Below are 23,026 nucleotides of genomic sequence, written 5' to 3'. Positions count from 1 at the left end.
GTGCACTGGCTTCCACTAGCCCCCAGGCCATGCTCACCTTTGGACCGATGCGTCATTTTCCCTATCGTCCTGGAACAAGGAGGAGCTCCAAAGAGCAGAGGGAAGTCTCTGTCCACCAAAAAGTAACAGCCCCTCTGTAAATTGTTCCAGGGCAATTCTTTTTTATCAGTCTCGGGTGAGTTAGCATGAGTCAGCCCCCCCCCCCCTTGAGCCCAGTTACCCCTGGGTACCTTTGTCCCTCTTACCCTAGACTTTTAAAATTAATTTTTATTGGAGTATAGTTGATTTACAATGTTGTGTTAGTTTCTGCTGTACAGCAAAGTGAATCAGTTATACATATATCCACTCGTTTTTAGATTCTTTTCCCATATAGGTCATTACAGAGTATTGATTAGAGTTCCCTGTGCTATACAGTACGTTCTTATGAGTTATCTATTTTATATATAGTAGTGTGTATATGTCAATCCCAATCTCCCAGTTTATCCCTCCCACCCTCCCTTTTCCCCTTGGTAACCGTAAGTTTGTTTTCTACATCTGTGACTCTATTCTGTTTTGTAAGTGGGTTCACCTGCACCATTTTTTTAGATTCCACATATAAGCGATATCATATGGTATTTGTCTTTCTCTGTCTGACTTATTTCACTCAGTATGACAATCTCTAGGTCCATCCATGTTGCTGCAATGGTGTTATTTCATTCTTTTTTATGGCTGAGTAATATTCCATTGTATATAAGTGCCACATCTTCTTTATCCATTCATCTGTCCATGGACATTTAGGTTGCTTTCATGTCCTGGCTATTGTAAATAGTGCTGCAGTGAACATTGGGGTACATGGCCCTAGACTTCTGCCTTAGACTTTTAACAGGACAAGTACTGGCATTTGGGTGGGATGAGTCTTTTTGTGTAGGACTGTCCCTGCTCATTGCAGGATGTTTAGATGATCCCTGGTCCAGACCCAGTGATTATTGAGAGCCAGGAGCAGTCCTTAGTCATGGAGACAACCAAAGTCCCACATGGTTCTACGCACGGCCTCTCCCATGTGCAATACTGCCTCTCTACTTGGGAACCACTGCTCAAAGTAGGGAATGGACTTGAGGACACGGGGAGGGAGAAGGGGAAGCTGGGACGAAGTGAGAGACTGACATGGACATATATACACTATCAAATGTAAAACAGCTAGTGGGAAGCAGCCGCATAGCACAGGGAGATCAGCTCGGTGCTTTGTGTCCACCTAGAGGGGTGGGATAGGGAGGGTGGGAGGGAGATGCAAGAGGGAGGGGATATGGGGATATATGTATATGTATAGCTGATTCGCTTTGTTATACAGCAGAAACTAACACAACATTGTAAAGCAATTATACTCCAATAAAGATGTTTTTAAAAATATATATACAACTAGGGAAGAAAAACTTGGGGAAAGCCATGGCCATTTGGGAGACACAGACATGAGAATAGACAGATACAACAGATCAGACAGAAATGGGGACAGATAAACCATCCTGGGGGGCAGCCAGGACAGTTTATGATAAACCTGATGCACTTCTACAAACTGATACAATCAGCAAAATTGGCATTTGGTTCTTTTCTTTCCATGAGAGAGAGAGGTGAAGACACCTTTGAACCCAGCTGTCACCTTGAAAGAGAGACAATCAGCCATTGCCCAGTTTACCAAGTCTCCCCCGAACATCCCTTTGGGATTTGGAAACCGGATGAGATGAAACAGACAGATCTGTCTTTCTCTTTCATTCTCCCTCCCAGCCTGCCCCTCCCCGACCTCACGGGCCGTCCTATCCCTAATGGAAGCCAATTGCTGACAGATTGGTGGCAGGTTGCTTTGCTGTCTTCCTAAGTGGCTTCTCCCCACTTAGAGTAGGAGGCAGCCGCTGGCAGGGCCAGCAAAAATGTCAGGTCGTAAACAAGCTGGCCAGCAGCTCCATTCATTAGAGCAACTCAGTGCTGTGCATCAGGCCCAGACTGCAGCCCAGTCTGGAGCGAGTCAAAGTGGAGGTCTCTGTGCCCACATTCACTCCCAGGAAGGGTCCCTGGGGACGAGGCCAGCACTCCAGTCCTTTCCCCTGCCCCCTCCCCTCCCCAGGGCTCAGCCTCAGAAGAGCCCTGCTCAAGGGGAGGACTGAGGCAGGAGCACTCCAGGGCCCCAGGGAGGACTCTTTCCTTCCACTGTAGAGAGAGGACACAGAACTGCAGAAGGGGAAGCAATCCACCTGCACCCTGCTTTGCCAGCTTTGTCATTCTGTCGCTCGAACCCAGAGTGGTCACTGTATCACAGGCCCCATCCCTGCATCCCCACACACACACCTGATCCAGGCAATCGGCTGAAGGGCCCAGGGGCCCAGAATTCCCAAAGGATGCTGAGTGGAGGCCCCACGTGGAGTGTGGCGTGTGTCCAGCACGTGAGTTGTCGGGGTCCCTTCCCTGACTGTCACCGAAAATTAAGAAGGAATACCCTTTCTTTCTCCATCACGACCACGGGAACGCAGCTCTGCTTCCATAGCTGGCCTCTGTTTCCCTCCTCTGCTCCAAAACAAATCGACTGGGGCATTCTGTGCTGCTATTGAGTGCAACAGACCACTTCATTGAATCTGTGGAACCTCGGGGTACGAACCGTGTATAAATACATAGCACGGAGACTGATAATTACTATCTTTACCACTTACTGAGCACCAACAATCTGTGATAGCCTCTGAACCAAGCTCTTTATATACATTAATTTATTTGATGCTAATAACAATCCCATGAATTGGGTGCTATTATTATTCCTCATTTTTAAAGCCAAGGCAACTGAGGCTCAGAGAGGTTAAATAACTTGCCAAGGACCACACGTGTGCCATGCTCTCCTCCATGGAGCACTGTACATAGAACAGAGACTTAATAAATACTTGACAAACCAAAGAGTGAATTAAATACTCAATTTTGTCTTCCCGTGACTCAACTTTCTAACCCCACCCTGCAGCCAAACCCAGCCAGCTAAGCTATTTGTTTATTCAGTAAAGACTTATGGAGCACTTACTCAATTTTGTTCACTGCTGTGAGTGGGTACAAAAAAGCAGCCATTGGAAAAGTTAATGGAAACATTCAACTAATAAAAAGTTAGCAACATTTAACATTAACTCGAATTAATTTCAAGGTTATCTGTTTCCACTTTTAGCTAATTAAATGTTAGTGAAATGGTGCAGAACTACTTGACTGCAGAGTAACGCAGCAAAAAGAACTCTGGATTTGAAGTCAGGGGTCCTGGGTTCCAAAACCCCACAAGCCCCCTCAGCACGTGAACAGAGCAAGCAAGACACGACCTTTCCAAGCCTCTGCCTGGTTTTCCAACCTGAGACTGAGAATCCCTCCCACCATCACAGAGTCACCATCAGGACTCAGAGGGAAAATGCACAACAGTGAGATTTATAAACCTTAAAGCTCCAGAAACATGTGAGATGGCATTCTTTTTTTTTTTTTTTTTTTTTGAAGATTGAAATTAGTCCATTGACAGTGCTTTTTTTCAAAAGCAATAACAGGCAATTTGTCCATAAGCTCATAAATTTACTTGAAACTTTCCCTGAAAACAATTAGCTCTTTCCACATGATTTGCAGTATGACAACATAGCAATGTTGCTAGACTACCATGTGAAGGATTTTTTAATTTGATGATAGCAGAGGAGGGAAACCATAATTAAAATAAGGCAGGATAGTGACACGGCTTAGCGCCAACAGCCTGGTCATTGGGTTTGCGTCTCATTTTCAACAGTTTTCACACTTGGTGGTGTTTTATAGGAATCAGGCACCTTTCTTTCAGTCCAAACAGACGACAATCTCCCGAAGGCAAGAATAGTGTCTTCACTACCTTTTCATCCCTAAACCTCCCACCGCCTAGCACAGGTCCTCTCTGGAAGGGAACAGTGCGGGAATGTCTATTGCACAGACCGGAATAACACAGGAAGCATCCCATACCCCCAGTCAAGGGTCACGTTCGACAGGAAATGCTATAAACGTCACAGTTAGGTTTGAATTTTGATTAAGGAATCGATCAGGGGAGAAAAAGCAAAAGAAGGAGTGTGCCATCCTTGGAGCGAGGTGGTTACAGCAGGTCAGCTGAACCTGTCACATCACATGGGCAGGTGTGATTCTAATAATAGATGACACCCATGGAGAGCTTCCTTTGTCCATTGCTATGTTCAGCTCATCTAATTCGCTCGACAACTGTGAAGTCCAGTGAGTAGTCCTGCTTTGCAGATGAGGAAGCAAAGCACAGAAAGGTCAAGAAACCTGACCACACCCACAAAACAAAACCCACAGCTCAAGGGTGAGCTGAGTTCCCACTGACCCCAGAGCCCTGAATTCTGGACCACTGAGTAAACTGCCTCTGGATGCAGCAAGCAGAGCAAGTCATCTTGGTTTCCACTCAAAATGAGATCGTTCTCCAACTTTCCAAAAAAGGAGAGAGCCAAAGAGAACAATGATGCTTTTCTCATTCAGGTAAGTCCAGATTTGTGGGGAGACGGATGGAGCGGAGCCGCACTTGGCTTTTTGGCCAGAGTCAGAGTGGTCGTCTTTCTACTGGCTATGACTGATCCAAGATGGGGCCTTGCTGACTTAATTTTGCAAACTTAACAAGTGAACTAGAGACAAGGGCCAGCGCTGCTGTGCAAACTGGCCAGAGGTATTCCTTGTCTGGGAATGTCTCTCCCTCCCAGTCATAAACAGAGGACAATGTCGGAGCTGAATGCTGGCGAAATTACTTGGCTGGTTACCAAGTATTTTTAATAGCAGCGTCCTTCAATTTCTCTCCCTTGGCTTGACCTAACTACGGACAAGACGGACACCTGGCAAGACTTGGAGCTTGCTTGGAAAGCCGCGCTCTGCAGCCGTGGAGGGAACCGTGAGACTCAAGACCCTAGTACAGTGGCTAGCAAATGAGAGGATGCAGCAAATGGGGCACGTGTGCACGTGCAGACACACAGCCTGGCAGTCCTAATAGCACTGAGGACCTGTGGCATTGTGCTTCCTGGTAGACCCAGTCTCGGTGTCGGGGGGAGACTTGTACCCTCAAGCTCTCTCAAACAAGGTTTTCAGAAAAAAAATATTATTCCACACTGAGGATATTGAATGAGTGAGTGAATATTAATCATTTATGAACTCCAAAAAAAAACCTAATTCTCAAAATGGTTCAGGTCTCTAACACACTTTTAAGCAAGTTCAAGCTAAGTCCTTTCAAATTATTGAACGTAAATGCTGACCATTATTTAACTATAATGACGTCATAGATAAGACATTAATCTCTTAGCTCTTTAGTTACTGGTTTATTCCTACACTCACAGGTGTGAGGAATCACCTCTGCCCACAAGGAGCTTGTGCCTAGTAGGAAAGAGGAGGCACGTACATGAATAATCTCAGTTCAAGGCACTGTGTGATCAGTGCCACGTGTAAGTAAAGAGAGGGAGCGTTTGCTTCCAGGTGAGCAATCAGAGGAGACTTCGTGGAGGAGTCACCTAGGAAAGGAATTTGAAGAATTGAGAGCAGGATTTTTACTAAGTAGATTTGGAAAGAAAGGGGAGGAAAGGAGAAAGACTCAACATTGGGTTAATGGAATAAAAAAGTGGACCAGTTTAACCTGAGCATGAAATTTATGTGGGGTGATGAGTGTGGCATAGGATTGGGAATGTAAACTGGGACCAGATTGTGCTAAGCTGTGAATGTCAAGGTAGGGCTTACGGGATTTATTTGGGATACAATGGGGAGACATTGAAGGTTATTGAGCAGGGAAGACAAATGATCAAATTAGTTTGTTCCCAGTCCCTATTTTTTTGAGAACATATGAACCTCTCTGGCAGACACTACCCATAGCCTAGACTAAAGCCAAAAGTACTCTCCCAGGCAGCGGCGAACCTGGCCGTGCTTCCCGCCTGCTCTCCGTGCCCAGAAAGCTTTTGAATGCGTCCCCTTTCTGGGCACGCGGCCGAGGTCAGCTTCCCTAAGCTGCTCTAACTCCTGCTTTACTGAACACGCTCCATGGTTCTTCAATGAGGCTCCAGATTCTTCTGCAGCGAAAACTCAATAACGGCAAACCTTTCTCTATTCCCAGAAAAATAAGTTAATTGATGATTGCCTTAATTATAAATTTTTCAACTACAAAATTATTGTTAAATGTTGGCCTCTGTTACAGCTTGCCTTTAATAGAATCTAGCATGAGATGCTACTTGATTAAGTACAAAATTATATTTTTAATTTGCCTGGGTTTTGAAGTTGGGCCCATCTGGATGGGAATCCTTGGTCTACCACTTACCAGCTCTGTGACCTTCGGCAAATCAATTGCCTTTTCTGAGCCTCAATACACTCATCTGCAAAATGAGGGCAATTATGCCTTTCCCACCCGGTGCTAGGAGAACAAAATGAGATTAAACACAGGTGGAGTGCCTAGCCAAGTGGCAGGGTTTGGAAGGACTCAACAAGAGCTCTGTCCCTCGTTCCCTCGCCCACTTCTTCTCACTTCTCCCGCCCTTGGGGGTGAGAAGTGTGCTTCCTGCCAAGGCTGGACTTACCAGCATCCTGAGATGCTCCGTAAAGTGCGAGGCAGTGCCACAGGGTGGAACCAGCATGGACTTTAGGTGTAAGACAGAACTGGGTTCAAATTCTAGCCGTTCTCACTGGTGGCGTAACTTGAGCAAAACGTTTGTCCTCTCCAGGCTTCATCTCCTCCTATGAGAAATAAAAGCAGTGCAGTTACTGTGATGATTCAGTGAGCAGGTACGTGCAATGTCCCTTAGCCTCTCACTTAGTAGGGCTCAACTTATGTTAGCACTAGAAGCTTCCAGCAGCCAACCCTGGCAAGTTTGAGGACTGTCAGGCTCAGTTCTCTCCCCTCGTAAACCCACTGTTCCTGGTTCCACTTTCTTCTTCTTTTCTCAATAGTTTCCGTCTCCTTGCATTCCATTTGCCCAGGAGGAGGTATATTATAATGAGTAATCATGTTGTCACCCAAGATAGACAGACCTGCATAGGAATCTTGGCTCCATTATTCAGAAGCCCAGTGACCTGACCCAGAGGGTTCAGATTAAATGAGAAAATGCAGGGAAAGCGCCTAGAAAAGCGCCCGCTTGCGGCAGCCCTGTTGAGGGTAAGCCCTGTCGGCGCCATGTGTTTTGCCCCTGATGGCACCCAGCTCCATCAGCTCTGTCATCTTTGCCTCTTCCCGGTCATCTTGGGCTCCTGTCCAAATTCACATTCACAAACCCACAGCAGTACTGATCCGCTTACCTTCAAAAACAAAAACCAGGGTCCCACATATATGTATGACTGGTGGGGGGCCTCATTTCCTGGGGGAAACTGGAGGGGTTGGTAGCCGGCACAGAGGAAGGATAGTGGGCCCAGCAAAGGAGGCCAAGTTGATGATTTCCTATTCCTTCTTTGTACATTTTGCTTAAAGCAAAGCTCATTGCCACCTCCCCCTCTTAGTCAAAGGAACTGTTATTTCTGCCAACTTTCCCTACAGACATTAATTAATTCTCTGCAAGGCATGGCCAGATCCCACAGAAGTCAGTGCCGCATAAGACAGAAGGGGACCCAAGTGGTACCTCCTCTCCCCTGCACGCACCAGGGAGGGGTGGCCATTTGTCCTCTGTCCTGGCCAGCCCAGGAGAGCTGGGGACTTTAGCCTCAGAAACTCGGCTTCGCAGAAGAGAATTATCCTATCTTCCTGAAAACCAGAGAAATGTACTTGCTGCAGGAAGGATCTAAAGTATTAAAATAATCACTTCCATTTGTATTTGCTCTGCTGTTTACAACTCATTGACCCCTATATCACCTCACTTCTTAGAGCTGGAAAGACCTTAGAAAAAAGGTCATCTGACTTTTTCATTTCTCTGTGAGGAAATGAGGTTGGAGAGGCTGTGAGACTTGCTCAGGGTCATTGGAAATGCATTTGGCTGAGCCCAAATGAGATCTCAGCCCCAGGGTTCCTTCCACAGCCCACAGCTCCCCACAGTAGGACACAGACGCTACTCTGGAAGCAAGTTCGGGCGTGGAGTAGACACAACGTCTATCCATTTCTCAGTTAGCATTTATATTATATTGAGCACCTACTATGTGCCAAACACTGTGCTAGTCACTTTCATGTATATTATTTCATGGGATTATCTTGCCCAGTTTTGGACCCCTGCCAGCACTGACTGGCACATAGTAGTTGCGCAATGAATGTGAGTTTTCTTCTTTGCCTTGGGAGCTGTGTTGGGAGTAGGAAGAGAGTGGGTTTGGAGTCAGTCTGGGTTTGAATCTCATCCCTACCACTTGTCAGCTTTTTGGCTTTTACCTCTCTAAGCCTCAGTTTCAATATCTCTAAAATGGAGATAACAATGAAATTGGAGTATGGTGATAAGTTATTGCATGTGAAGGACCTATTACTCATAATAAGTACTCAATTATAGTCATCTCTATCATTCAGTGTGCTGTTATTGATATTGTTACATGCCTTCAAGGAGTTGATAATCTCAGAAGACACGTATACACATAACCACAAAGCAAAGCAGGGCAGAGACCAGTGGAGGGCTATAGAGGTTCCAGGAATGCCCTTATGTCTGGGGATGATGGAAGGATTCCTAGAACAGGTGTCACTATAGTTGAAGGAGTTGAACAGATGGCGGGGGCAATGATGCTGGGAAAAGAGCAAGGGTAAGGATGAGGAGGCAAGAGAATACAGCAAGTATTTAGTTCCAAGAAGGTAGAAATTTAGAATTTTTGGAAGACTGGAGGTTTAGGAGAGTAGTGAAGATGAATCTGGAAAAATAGGTAGGATCAAATTGTGGAGGCTAAAGACTGAGGACCTTATTCTACTAGCAGTGGGGACTCAGAGAAACATTTTGAATAGAGTAATGGTATGAAAATACCTAAGACTTAAAGTGATGAATTTGGCCAAGGGTTCAGTATAATTTGGAAGGCAGACATCAGAAACTAGAAGCTACTGCAAGAGACCCAACTTGAGCAAATGAACGCCTGACAGAAGGAATAACATGGGGAGCGAAAATAAAGGGATATAAGACAAAGATCAGAGGTAAAGTAAAGAGGACTGAGCCACAGATTGGATGTGGAGTGAGGGAGAGGGAGGAGTCAAAGATGGCTGGGGTGGAAGGGAGCTGAGAGAAGGGTGATGCCATTAATCTCAGTGGGGAAGTAGCAAATGTTGATCAGAGACAAGGAGAAAGAACAGGAGGTCCCTTGCAAGGAGGGCTGGGGAGACCTCGTTATGCAGAAAGAGATGGTGGAAAGAAAGATGCTGAAGGTACAGGAAAGAGAATAACCAAGAAAGCAAGACCCTGCATGAGGCCAGAAGCCTTACGGGGCCTCAGTAAGGACATGGGCTGGGAGTAGACAGACAAAGGAAGAACTTTAAGGTGGAGAGATGGAAAACTGAATTTCTTTGTCATACTCTCTTTCATTCCATAAACATCCACTGAGTACCTATTACCTGCCAGACAGGAAGCTTACCCTTGTTACCCTGCATCAGACTTGCAGCAACTTGGAGGCAAGGCCATCTGCTCAGGGAGAAGGGGTTAGGGTCCTTGGGAACTTATTTAGAAAGCCAATTCCTTGGCCCACTCCCTCCCCCACAAAGATACCAATTCAGGATCAGTCTCCAGGTGGTTCTTTGGGAGATATCCCAAGACCACAGCTGGAGAAACTGAATTAGAAGCTTGCAAGAGTTTTGGGGTCACAGCTGAGGTCCCAGATTTGCAGAGGACCCAGGCTACGTCCTTCACAGTCATCCTAGGAGTGTGGGCGTGAGGCAGTAAGTGGGGCTCACCCATCGTTGGTATGAACAAGGAAATAGCAGGTGAAGGGAAGGGGGATGATTGCAGGAATCACTAGGAAAACACTGCAAGTGGCCCGACTCTAATCTCCATTAGGCTTTGCACACCCCACAATTCTGACTTCATCTTCCAACTTTTCCCAACCCCTAAAAACCCTTCTAGGAGCTCCAGAGAACTAGACTCCTAAGGCTTCTAGGCTTCCTTCAACTCTGAAATTTAATTACAGTTACACTTAACACATACCCAATGATCAGATCTGTTCAAAGGAGGAGACAATCCTCATGATAGTGCCTAATGTTTTTGATAAATGTCACAGTGTTCAGAGCAATTTCATGCACATTACTGTACATGATATTACATCAGCATTCCTCCAAGTATGAGCCAAAGACCACCAGCATCAATATCACTTGGGAGTATGATAGGCACACACATTTGTAGGTCTCAGCCAAGACCTGATGTATCAATCATCTGGAGAGCCAGGACCCTGGAAACTGAACCTGTAATATGCTCTGGGGTGATTCTAAAGAAAACTATAAATTGGCAATTTATAATCTGGTCTCTGTCCCTAATTCCTGGTACAGAGCTTCAAAAATTCTTAGAGTTTCCTGATAGGAGTGTCTCATCCATAATGAGCCTCTTTTGATCATTCCTGAGTTTATGCTAATTGTGAGCCCTTAGATAGTTCCAAGGGAGGAGATGGCCATGCCAGAATGACCAGTCCCACCCCCTAACCTCTGGGGAGGAGAGAGGGACTGGAGATTGAGGTCCATCATGTAGCTATTGATTTAATCAAATGTGCCTATATAATAAAACTCATATAAAAACTCTGGACACTGAAGCTCAGTGGACCTTCCTGGTTGGTGAACATATTATGTGTTGGGAGGTGACTAGACCTGATTCCATGGAAGCTCTGGCCACCCCCCACCCTGAGACCATTTGGAAGTTCCTGAGTTGTATCCTTTGCAATAAAACTGTAATTATAAGTATAGCACTTTCAGGGAGTTAGCAAATTAACCAACCTAAAGGGAGGTTATGGGAACCCCTGAATTTGTAGCCAAGTCAGACAGAAGTGCAGGTAAAATAGGGCCCCATTTGTGGCTGGCATCTGAGCTAAGAGCAGTCTTGTTGGGGACCTTGGTCTTTAACTCTGGGATCTGACGCTAACTCCGGGTAGTGTCAGAATTGAATTGGACTGCAGGACACTCAGTGGGTGTCAGAGAATTGTCAGAACACAGGAACCATAGCCCTATATAAGTCAAACCACAATCTTATAAGTTACATATCAACATCCCATGTTACAGATGAGGAGACTGAGAGACAGGGAGGGTAAGTGACTCCCCCATAGGCAGGGAGCCATTCTGGAGAAAAGCAGGAATATGAAGTTAGGTCCTTGGCCCCAGGTCATGCCTCTTCCCTCCAGGGTACAGCTGCCTCATGGTCCACTATACCCCCAAGATGGTGGTAAAATCACAAAGCTCAGGGGCTGGGACCAGCCTTGGGTTTGGGGGTGAGGGTCGGGGGGCTCACCTAAGTCAACCCAACAGAACCAGCTGCCAGGGAGGTAACGAAAAAGAGCTGAGGCTCTGAGACCTTTGAAAGTTTAAATTCTATACCTTTCTGACTGTGTGTGTCTTGTGTAATCCTCAAAGACTTGTAATTGTGACAGCCTTGGAAAATTACAGGTGACTTGAAGCAATTTAATGATAATAAAAATAAAATAAAAACAGTAAACGGCACTGCTGCTCCCTCTAATTTCCCAGCATCTTTATCATATAAATGCCTCCTATTCTTTTCCCCACAGACGATTAATGAAGCTGCAATTGCCATACTGGATGCTGTGCTCACATCTCCTTAATTCTCTTTCTGCTGTAGCTCCAGCACTGGGGACGCCCCTCCCAGCTTCAACGGCAGGGATCTCACAGGGCCAGCCAGACTTCAGAGGCAGCCCTCGAAGAAGCACCCAGGCCTCCTCCATGGACCAGACTTTCCTCCCTTGCTCCTCACCCTAATGGCCCAGGGCTGGCTTCTCCAGACAAGTTTCTTCAGGACCCCTGGTGATCTGAGCAGCCACAAATTGACCTTCTCTCTGGGCATCTCCTTTCCTCACTCCTGGTGTTAATATGCCCCTTAAAGAGCTGCAAACTCAACAAGTCTCTCTTATGCAGGTTAATTCAGAGGCAGCCAAGCTGTGATCAAATGACCTTTACTCACGTCCCTGCTAATTTTGATGGGCAGCTCCATTTCCCTTCTCGCTCCCGGTCCCCCCTTACTCTAAATTGGAAATCTATCAATTTTCTAAGTAAATGGAAAATAAAGACACACAGGCACAAGCAACACACACTCACCCACATACACACTAACATACGCTTGTTGAGACGGGGCTAGATTGGGCCTGTTTTTTTAAAAATACTAGATTTCATAGAAGAATGCTAGAGCTGGATCCTGAGCTGATGCCAAAAGAAAATAAAGTTTCCAAAAGAGAATCCTTCCTCCACAATTTTATCTCTTGCTTCATCAGTGAGGTACAATCACAATCATAAATAGGGAGAATAATAACAATAAAAAGTAACATTTAGCAAGTGCTTCCTGCTTGCCAGTCATTTCCCAAAGATTATCTCATTTTTATTTTCTCAACAGCTCTATGAAATGAGAACTATTATTATCCCCATTATATGGAAAAAGAAATTGAGGTTTTAAGAGATTATGGAAAATGCTTAAGGACGCTCATACAGAAGGAGGCAGAGTGAACATTTAAACCTGGATGGTCTGATTCCAAAGTCAAGTTCTTGTTTTGTTATTAGCAGTGTGACCTGGAACCTATCACATAATCACATTTAGCTTCAGTTTCCTCATCTGCAACAGGAGTATAATAAGACCGACCTCATCAGGCTCCTGGAGGCTCAATTAAATGGTGACCATCCTTTGAAAGCTACGAATCACTGTCTGTTCACCATTATAACAATGACTATTAATTCAATTAATGAATTACTGGTACAAATATTTCCTGATCACCTACTATGTGCCAGCCCTGTCCTAGGTCTAGAGATACAGCAGTGACTGAAACAGATAATATCCCTGTCTCCAAGGAGCATGCATTCAAGCGAGGGAGACAGACGGACAAGAAACAAGTAAAATACATAGTTTATCAGATGAAGCTTAATGCCAGAGAGAAAATAAAGTGGGGAGGGGAGTATAAGGAGTGAGGGTGGGCGGGCTGCTCAGGGCTGACCACACAGAGAAGGTGATATTTGGACAAGGCTCTAAGGGAATGAGGGGAGCAAGCAGAACAGTTATGCAGGGAAAGAGTGTTCTGAGCAGTGGAACAGCAAGTACAAAGATCCTGATGCAGAACCAGCAAGGAGGCCAGAGTGGATGCAGCAGAGGGAGGGAGGAGGGAGTAGCAAGGGGTGAGTCCAGAGGGCTAAAGCAGGTGGTGGGCCTTGTAAGGCCTTGCAGGTCATTGGCTTTTACTCTACATGCCGTAGCGGGGAGGGGTTTTGGGCAAAGCAGTGACAAAGTCTTAACGTTTTTAAAGAGTCACTCTGGCTACTACAGGAGGGCAGAAGCAGAAGCAAGGAGACGAGTTAGTAGGCTCTTGCCACTAATCCAGATGACAGAAGATAGTGGCTCGGACCAGGGAGCTAGCAACAGAGGTAATGAGGTGTATTTGGATTCTGGATATATTTTGAAGGTAGAACCAACCAGATATGCTGATGGATTGGATGTCAGTGTGTAAGAAAGCAAGGAGTCACTGATGACACCAAGGTTTTTGACCTGAGCAGCAGAAAGAATGGAGTTGCCATTTACTAAAATGAGATATAGTAGGAGGAGCAGGTGTTATGGATAGAACTGTGTCCCTCAAAAATGATATGTTGAAGTCTTAAACCCCAGAATCGAGAATGTGACCTTATTTGGAAAGACGGTCTTTGCAGATGTAGTCAAGTTAAGGTGAGGTCATTAGGGTGGGCCCTAATCCAATATGACTCGTGTCCTTATAATAACAGGAAATTTGGACACAGATTCACACAGCAGGGAAAACGTCATGTGAAAATTGGAGTTATGCTGCCACAAGTCAAGGAATTCAGAAGCTAGGAGAGAGGCCTAAAACAGATTCTTTCCTGGTGCCTTCAGAGGCAGCAGGGCCCTGCCAACACCTTGATTTGGACTTCTCACCTCCAGAACCATGAGACAACAAATTTCTGTTGTTTAAGCCACTTCGTTTGTGGCACTTGGTCATGGCAGGTTTGGCGTGAAGAGTCAGTGGTTCATTTCTAGACATCCAGGTGGAGATGTCAATAAGCAGCTGAGTCTGGAGTTCAGGGGGGATAACTGAACCGCACACACACATCTGAGAGTCTTATCTGCTGTGAACTTAACAGCTATGGGACCAGCTGAGGTCACTTAGGGTAGATAGACAAGAGGTCCAAGGACTGAGCTCTGGGACGCTCCATCATTAAGAAGACAGGGAGTTAAAAAGCAGTTGGTGAGTAAAGAGGAAAACAGGAAAGACGTTCTGAAAGACAAATGAAGACAATGTTTTGAAAGGGTCAAACATCAAATCGCTGACATTTGACAGCGAGGAGTCAAGTTGGATGAAGATGAAGAATTGACCATTGGACTTAGCAACTCAGAGCTCATTTGTGACCTTGACAATGGCAGTTTCAGAGGTGGGAGTGACGTTTAATTGGAATGGGTTGGAGAGAGAAGGAGAGGAGAAATTGGAGGCACAGGCACAGACATCTCTTCGGAGGAGTTTGCTAAAGGGAGACCTGGGGTCAAGAGAGAGCCTTTCTAAAGATAAGAGAGATAACAGTACGTTTTATGCTAAGATAAATGATGCAGCAGTTTGGAGGAAACTGATGAGCTGAGGAGAGCAGGAAGAACTGCAGAGTGATGTCCTTGAGAATCTGGGGGGTGGGGGGTGGGCAGGACAGAGCACACACTTGCCCAGGAGCATGGGCGGTGCACCCACGGTCACAGGAGAGAGACAGGTAGACAAGGTACCCAGGTGGGTAGATGTGGTGGCGACTTGGGAGGTAAAGTCATCCGCTGAGAGTGAAGAGAGGGGAGGAAGTGCTGCAGCTCTGAGGAGGAGGAGAGGGAGGAGATAGGCATGGGGGAGAGAGAGAGGTGGGGAAACACAATAGCGTTGTCGGGCAGAACTCAGGGCACGTGCTCCTGAATGTGCAGTAAGGCCCGTACGATGTGCATGCACTTTTCTCCAGCCATGTTCAGCTGCCCACGTGTAAGCTCAGAGTCAACAGAGAGTTGCAGTTCATCTGAGGTGGGGTTTTGCTCCTGGAATGCAAAGACAAGGGGAGCAAAGGAGGAACAGTCATGATGAACTGGAGAATTTAAGCTGGATACGGATAATAGGGAGGACCTGAGAAGGGCATTTGGATAAAGGGATTGTGGGTTCCAATAAGGGGAAGGATTGTTAGAGTTGGGATACCAGAGCCTGGAGCTAGAAGAATGAGGAGTGGAGGTCCTTAACATGTATATCTTGGAAGGGTAGCAGTGATCGGCAATGACAAAGTTTAGGGTATGGCCATGGGGCAGGGTGGCGGGGGGCAGGATGGAGAACATTGGAAGTAGTCAAAGAACTAAGAGGCCAAAGTACTAGAAAGATCATGGATATTGAAACCACCAAGAATTTTGAGAAGGTAGTATTGGAGAGAGTGACAGTGAGCCAGGAGCTGAAATCCTGAAGGAACGAGAGCAAGTCTCCCAGAGTCGTTAGGCACCTACAGCAACTCCTGATGACATGAGTTCCAAAGCTGGGGGTGCTTCCAGAGGCGACTGAGAAGACTGTGAAAGCAGCAAAGACAAACCAGGGACTGTTGAGAGAAGAGACTGAGAAAAGAGGGGGCTTGCTGATGGCTGGCCATGAGTTCCAGAGGGCAAGAGCAAGGGCTGGGAGGGACCGAAAAATTCGGTCAGAAAAGGAGATGTGCAGAGCCTAATAGAGCACAGGGCCAGGGGGTGAGAGGGCTTCTCCCGTGATTGACATAAAGGAGGATGAAAGGCACAGGAAGGGTCCAGAGACTAAGCCAGCGAGGGGTAGTGAGGCCGGGGCGTGGAGAGGAGAGAAGGGTGAGCAGTGCTGGTGGGAGTGCTTCCTGGGAGCTCCAGGTACTCCGGAATCCTCAGTCACTCCTGCCAAAGGTGATGGATGAGGAGGGGCTTGTAGTTATCCTAACATAAACATTATCGTTTCCATTCCTACAATATCAGTCAGACTTCTCAGGTGTAAAGAACTCAACTCACTCTGGCTAGTTCTCGCAAAATAAAAAAATAAAAAAAAGAAAAGATATTTATTAAAAGATATCCGTAGCTCCCAGCAACGCAGACCCAGCATCTAAGGCCATGCAGTCAGGTTCAAGGTTTAAGCTCACTGTGGGTGGTCTGTTGATGCCCCCATCAGCTCAGGACTAAATACTAGAAGCTCTGCCACTACCACCCTCAGAGACCCAAACAGTCAACCATTGCGCTGGCCCGAAAACTAATTCCTCATCATCACCACCGCCGCCCGCCCCGCCGGCCACCTCTGCTTGCTGTTCATTCTCGGTGGACCAGTCTGGTTGACCCAACCTCAGTCATGACCCAGGCCTCAGCTGCAAGAGAGGCTGATGATGCAAGTCTCCTGACCTCCACCTTAGGAAGAATTACGAAAATCTGTGTGAATCACCCAGATCTAAAGAGGCTGTTCAAAGAATTTAGCAAACCACCAATGTCAAATATTTATTGAATAGAAACAACAATCCTAATTTTACTGTTTGTTTGCCTAAGCTTTGCAAGAAAGAGCTGGGGCAGATTCTGTGCGGCCACGTCACCCTTTGACTCTCAGATGAGGTTTCTGACCTTTCAGCAGCAGTTGAGAACGCTGTTCCTATCGATTAGAGCCAAGGTCTCAATAAAACACGTGTCTGTTCTCAGGTAGGACCATCGGCCTGAGCCTTCCCAGATGAGATCAGCTGCATTTAGAGCTCACTTCACAGCAAAGCACACTCTTGACCCTGAAAAGACAAGATGATAGAGGCTACTATTTACTCAGCAGCCCCTGTGTGCCAGACCCTGTAATCTTCACTCGGTGTGCATGATCTTGTTTAATCCTCAAGGTGACTCTGTGAGGAAGGGAGTGGGATTATCATATCTCAGATAAGGAAATAGAATTTTAAAGAAAATACTAGTAAGTTGCTTGTGACCCCACCCCTGCCCCACCCCACCACCCCACCCCGACCCCCAGCAGCAACAAGGTCCCTGAATGCCGTTGCACAGGTCGTGCACTGCACAAATCCAGTGTCCAACTGTACTTGATGGGGATGGCACCACATAGAGTTGTGCAGTGCACAACCCACGCCCTCAATATAGGGCCTCTGCTCACTTGGTTTCGAAGTCCGTTTCCTCTATCTTATAGCATCCAGTAATCAAAGTCTTTTAAGTCAGAGCTCCTTAAGGTCAGGGATGATTTCGTCTTTGGATGCACAGAGAGTAGCACAATGCCTGGCACTTAGCAGGTGCATTGATTAAATGGCTGCAAGATTAAAGGCTATCAGAGACGAGCATGAATGGGCTCATCAACTCTTGAATCACTGGATCTACAGAGGAACCACTTGAAGCCTGAAATAGGTAGTTTAAACAAATGAAAGGAAGACCTACTGCTTGGCACAGCTGGCTGTCAGCTTGTAAAACTCATTAACCCAAGAGGTGGTTTAGGCAGCAAACACTAATGGACTCCAGGTGCGTCTCGGAAAGTTCAAGGCTTCTACAACCATAGTGTTCTATTAAGAAGGGTAGCCAAGGAGACCACTAACATTATTTAAGCACCCACTATATCCCAGGCACTGGGCTAGATTGAACATGTTCTATTACTAATCTCTCCAAGTGTATTCCCTTTTATGTAAAATGGAGCTAATGTTACATGCCTATGTGGGGGGAGGTCTTGTGATCATTAAATAAAATAATATATGTAAAAGCCCTTAGCACAGGCTTCCCACAGTATTAATGCACAGCAAGTGTTCACTATTATTCCTACAAAGAATAATAATAACAAATGAAATTGTGTGGACATTTCATGAGTAGGAAAGAATTTCACAAAACTTGCTTCTCATACCAAGAAACCAGGTTCAATTACTTTCTTATATGGACACTTCCCTGATCCAGACTTTAAGAAACCAACCTTTTCGGATTTCACATAAATAGAAGATTCTTTTTCTCCATTGTGACTTTCAGCCAGGGTGATCTTTAATTAAAGCAGCAACATAATGACAAACTCCTGCTTCGGGCATCCCCCACCTCCTATAATTTCTACCAAGAGCTTTCAGGGGACCAACATCGTGTCGGGCACCAAATAAAATATTCAGATGAGACTTCTGCCTTCCTATGTAGAGATTTGTATGCAGAGTTTGTGGATATTGTCATACACAGACAAGATTATAATACTTGAAGCCAGATCACAAAGAAAATCATCCCAAATTTTCCAGCTTAGTCATGCTTAGAACCAACTTCCTTTCCTACAGATCTGAATGTAGCCCCTGGAGGCCTGTGCTGCTGTACTGTGTACCCCTTGAAGGCAATGATCATTCAGTTATGTGTCATTTCTTCTCTGGATCCATAAGCCTATCATGGTGCCTGGTACAAACTAGATTTTGCCAGAGAGAGAGAGAGAGAGAGAAAGAGAGAGAGACAGACTGGAAAGATGGATGGAAGAAGCAGCATGGTATAAGTGACCCTAGCATCAGCTCTAAAGTAATATTGGGTTCCAAAATCAGCTCCACCATTTTTTGGCTGTGTGGCCTTGAAAGTTTCTTAATCTCTCTGGACCTCTATTTCCTTAACTGAAGGATAATATGGGGATAATACTACTACTTTGTAGGTTTGTTGTAAGTATTAAGTAAGAGAATACATATAAAGCACTCACCTATCCATCAACACACATTTATTGAGCTCCTGCTTGGATGCTGGTCCAAGCATCGAGACTACCTCGTTAAACAAAGCATCGACATATATACAATACAGAATGTAAAATAGTTAGCTAGTGGGAAGCAGCAGCATAGCACAGGGAGATCAGCTCGGTGCTTTGAGATGACCTAGAGGGGTGGGATAGGGAGGATGGGAGGCAGGCTCAAGAGGGAGGGGATATGGGGACATATATATGCATATGGCTGATTCACTCTGGTGTACAACAGAAACTAACATAGTATTGTGAAACAATTATACTCCAATAAAGATCTATTAAAAAAAAACAGATAAAAATCCCTGACTTCATAGATTTTACATTCTAATAGGGCAATCAGATAAAATATAACAAATTAGACAATTATCAAGTATGGTAGAAAGTAAGTGTTTTTTAAGAAAAAACAACAGAGTAAGGGGGTGGTGAAGGGTTTGCAATTCAAATTAAAGTGGTCAGGGTGGTCCTGACAGAGATGGGGATCTTTGAACAATGACCGAAAGGAGTGAGGGACTGAGCCATGGGGATAGGTGGAGGAGAGCACTCCAGGCAGAGGAAACAGACAGCGCAAAGGCCCTGAGGTGGGCGTGTGCCTCATATGTCTGCAGTACAGAGAAGGTCGGTATGGCTGGAGCAGAGAGAGACAGGGGAAGAGTAGGAAGAGATGAGGTTGAAGAGGGAACGGGAGGTCAGATGCCATAGGACCATAGTGGCCAAAAAGACATTGGCTTTTTTTCTTCTTTTTTAGTGAAATGGGGATCCCTCTGGAGCAGCAGACGGACATGGTCTGATTTCACTTTGACTGTTTTGTGGAGGACCTGACACCTAATTGGGACACAATGGTAGGTATTACAAATGCTTGGCAGAAACAGTTAACTTCTTGGGTCTTAGCAAAGGTGTTTGGCCTTCTAATTACTTATACCATCTGTTTTCATAGACTGAAGCAAAGAGATCTGCAGAGTTGAATAGAAGGAGTTGGAAGCCAGCACTGCAACTCTGCATGGCTCACTGTCAAGTGCTCCCAGAGCAGAGGGTGAATGCGCATGTATGTGGACATGTGGTTGACCCCCACGAGGGGAACAATTTGAAATTGCTCCTCTCCTTGTACGTCTGCTAAGGGATGCTTCCTCTCTAGCTGTCGGGCAGCCTCCTCTGGCCCAGAGAGATGAGCATAGTCTCCCCAGAGTTGGTGGCGAGGACATTTATCAAGTCCTTCACATGAGACCTGGCCCCTTCTCCTCCTCCTCCTTCCCTTCCTCCTCCTCCTCCTCCTTCATCGACATCATCTTCATTAAGTCCATTATCATTATCTTCATCGGCATCATCATCACCACTATTCATTCATTGCTTATTCTGCCCGCGGCTGTTATGAGCACTTTATATGCATTACCTAACTTAACTGCCACAATAACTATATGATACAGGTACTACTGTTACCTCCATTTAACCCAGGAAGAAACTGAGGCCTGGAGAGGTGAGTTGCCCGAGGTCCCACAGCTGGTCCATGGCCGAGCAGGCCTATGATACAGAAAGATTGGCTCCAGAGCCTAAGCTCACAGCCATTATGCTTACCTGCCTGCAACTGCTTTTGACTGGAGGCTATTGTTCTTCTTTCAGCCTATTTGAAAATGCTGTCCACATTCTCCTCCATACGTAGAGAAGGGGGAATGGCAATGTAGAGTGGAAAGGACAAACAGCCATGCAAAGGCCAATCGGCATCCCACTGCAGTGTATATGACTTCAAGACCACCTGTGTCCTGACACTCATCTAGGTGTGAGCATGTGCAGAAAGGGAGCGAGAGGAGGTCGACTGGGTTTGGGTGTAGCTATGGATCTGGCCATGAACAAGGCTTACACTACCCTGGGAGAGGGGTAGTGAGGTGGTTAAGAACACCAGCTCTAGAACCAGAGCCTAGCACTGCCCTTCACCTGCCTGGAGACCTTCATCTCCCAGGAAAACTTCACCTCTTCCCACCTCTGTTTTCTCATCTGTAAAATGAAGGTGATAATAGTACTTATCTCATAAGCTTGCTATGAGGATTAAATGTGTTAAGGCACAATGTAATAGGAAAACCACTAAGCACTTCAAATTACAAAATGTGTAGACATTGCCTAACTTCTGATTTTCAGTCTAGACATGGCCATCTACTAGCCAGAGTCTTAAAGAGAATTTGAGCTATGGATCAAAGGCAAAGGATCCCTTGGAAACCTGGTCCCAACCTTTGAAATTAAAAGGCATAGACCTGTGTGTGAGGCATGTCCAGGATGCCCGCATCCCAGGTTAGGGACTTGCAAATTCCCTTCAGTGAAGGAAAGCCCAGGCTTCTGCCCCTGTGTGAGCTCCTCAAGGGAAAGACTTCCAATTATACTGGAATTGAATTGGGGATGACTCACTCTCCCCAATAGGTCAGTCCAGCCAGAGAAGGCATCTACCAAGTGTTCAGTGTAGCTGGGTCTGCCATAGAGCCGAGTGCATCCTGCAGTCATGGTTCCCTGTTTTCTTCACACTAAGCATGAAGGAACAGGGTAAACAGAGCAGCCATTCTAGCAAAGGACCAGAATGGACATTTTTTTCAAATACATACAAATGGCCAACAAGTATATGAAAGGTGCTCAACATCACAAATCATCAGGGAAACACAAATCAAAACCACAATAAGATATCACTTCATACCTGTTAGGATGGCTATTATCAAAAACACAGAGACGGGACTTCCCTGGTGGTGCAGTGTTTAAGAATCTGCCTACCAAGGCAGGGGACACAGGTTCGAGCCCTGGTCCGGGAAGATCCCACATGCCGTGGAGCAACTAAGCCCCTGCGCCACAACTACTGAGCCTGCGCTCTAGAGCCTGTGAGCCACAACTACTGAGCCCATGTGCCACAACTACTGAAGCCTGCATGCCTAGAGCCCGTACTCCACAACAAGAGAAGCCACCACAATGAGAAGCCCGCACACCACAACGAAGAGTAGCCCCCGCTCTCCTCAACTAGAGAAAGTCCACGCGCAGCAACGAAGACCCAACGCAGCCAAAAATTTAAAAAATAAATAAAAGAATAATATTTTAAAAACCCCACAAGAGGTAACAAGTGTTGGCAAGGACGTGGAGAAAAGGGAATGCTTGTTCATTGTTGGTGGGATGAAATAGGTGCAACCACTATGGAAAACAATATGTAGTTCCCTCAAAAAATTAAAAATAGAACTACTATACGATCCGGCAATGCCACTCCTGGATATATATCCAAAGGAATTGAAATCAGTATCCCAAAGAAACACGCATGTTCACTGCAGCATTATTTACAACAGCCAAGATACAGAAACAACTTAAGTGTCTGTCAGTGGATGAATGGATAAAGAAGGTGATATATATATACAATCACATATATGTATGTATGTATATACATACATACAATAGAATATTATTCAGCCACAAGAAAAAAAGAAATCCTGCCATTTGCAACAAAATAGATGGATCTTGAAGGCATTATGCTAAGTGAGACAAGTCAGATGGAGAAAGACAAAAACTGTATGATATCACTTATACGTAGAATCTAGAAAATCTGAACTTATAAAAACAGAGAGTAGAATGGTGCTTACCAGGCGCTGCAGGTGGGGAAATGGGGGAGATGCTGTTAATGGGTACAAACTGACAACTAGTAGATAAATTAGTTCTGGGGATCTAATGCAGAGCATAGTGATTACAGTCTATAATACTGTATAAGAAACTTCAAAGATGTTAAGAGACTCAACTATTCTTAACACAAAAAAGAAATGATGAATATGTGACTTGATAAAGATATTAGCTAATGCTATAGTAGTAATCATATTGCATACATAAATGTATTAAACCATCACATTGTTTGTTCACTTTAAACTACACAAGTGTTATATGTCAATTATACCTCAATTAAAAAAAGAAGCCCTTCTAGGGTTACTCCACTCCATAGAAGAGGGCCACTGATCTGTGAAAGCAAGGGCTGTGTCTGGGGTGTTCTCTCTCCCCAGCACCTAGAGCAGTGCCTAGCATATGTAATAGTAGACATTCAATATTTGTGGAAGAAGAGACTAAGAAATAATGGAAGAAAGGAGGAAATTTTGAGCTTTTTAATAAACAATACCTTTGGTTTTTCACCTGACCAAACAAATTTTCCAACCGGAAGAGACACTGATTTCCTGATCAGGAGAGGAATGTGGCATACACCTGGGGGAACAGGTGTAGCCTTGAGGGTTCCCATCCAGGATGACTAATCTTCTCATCACATCCA

The 23,026-nt window shown here is 45.5% G+C and overlaps 1 long non-coding RNA gene across 5 annotated transcripts in view; it reads right to left on the bottom strand.

The window, feature by feature from the left end:
- LOC132370397 (uncharacterized) overlaps positions 1-23,026 on the bottom strand; it is a 283,270-nt gene that overhangs the window by 98,418 nt on the left and 161,826 nt on the right. For 3 of the 5 annotated variants that reach the window (XR_009504557.1, XR_009504555.1, XR_009504556.1), the window contains exons 2-3: positions 16,671-16,825; positions 6,549-6,705 (exon numbers count right to left, since the gene is read on the bottom strand). This is a non-coding gene — a long non-coding RNA (uncharacterized LOC132370397). The remainder of the gene's footprint in view (positions 1-6,548; positions 6,706-16,670; positions 16,826-23,026) is intronic. The other 2 variants (XR_009504558.1, XR_009504559.1) reach the window with 1 other exon arrangement.

The sequence above is a fragment of the Balaenoptera ricei genome, chromosome 8 (assembly GCF_028023285.1).
Source record: "Balaenoptera ricei isolate mBalRic1 chromosome 8, mBalRic1.hap2, whole genome shotgun sequence".
Classification (NCBI taxonomy): domain Eukaryota; kingdom Metazoa; phylum Chordata; class Mammalia; order Artiodactyla; family Balaenopteridae; genus Balaenoptera; species Balaenoptera ricei.
This window is presented reverse-complemented; position numbering and strand designations above follow the sequence as displayed.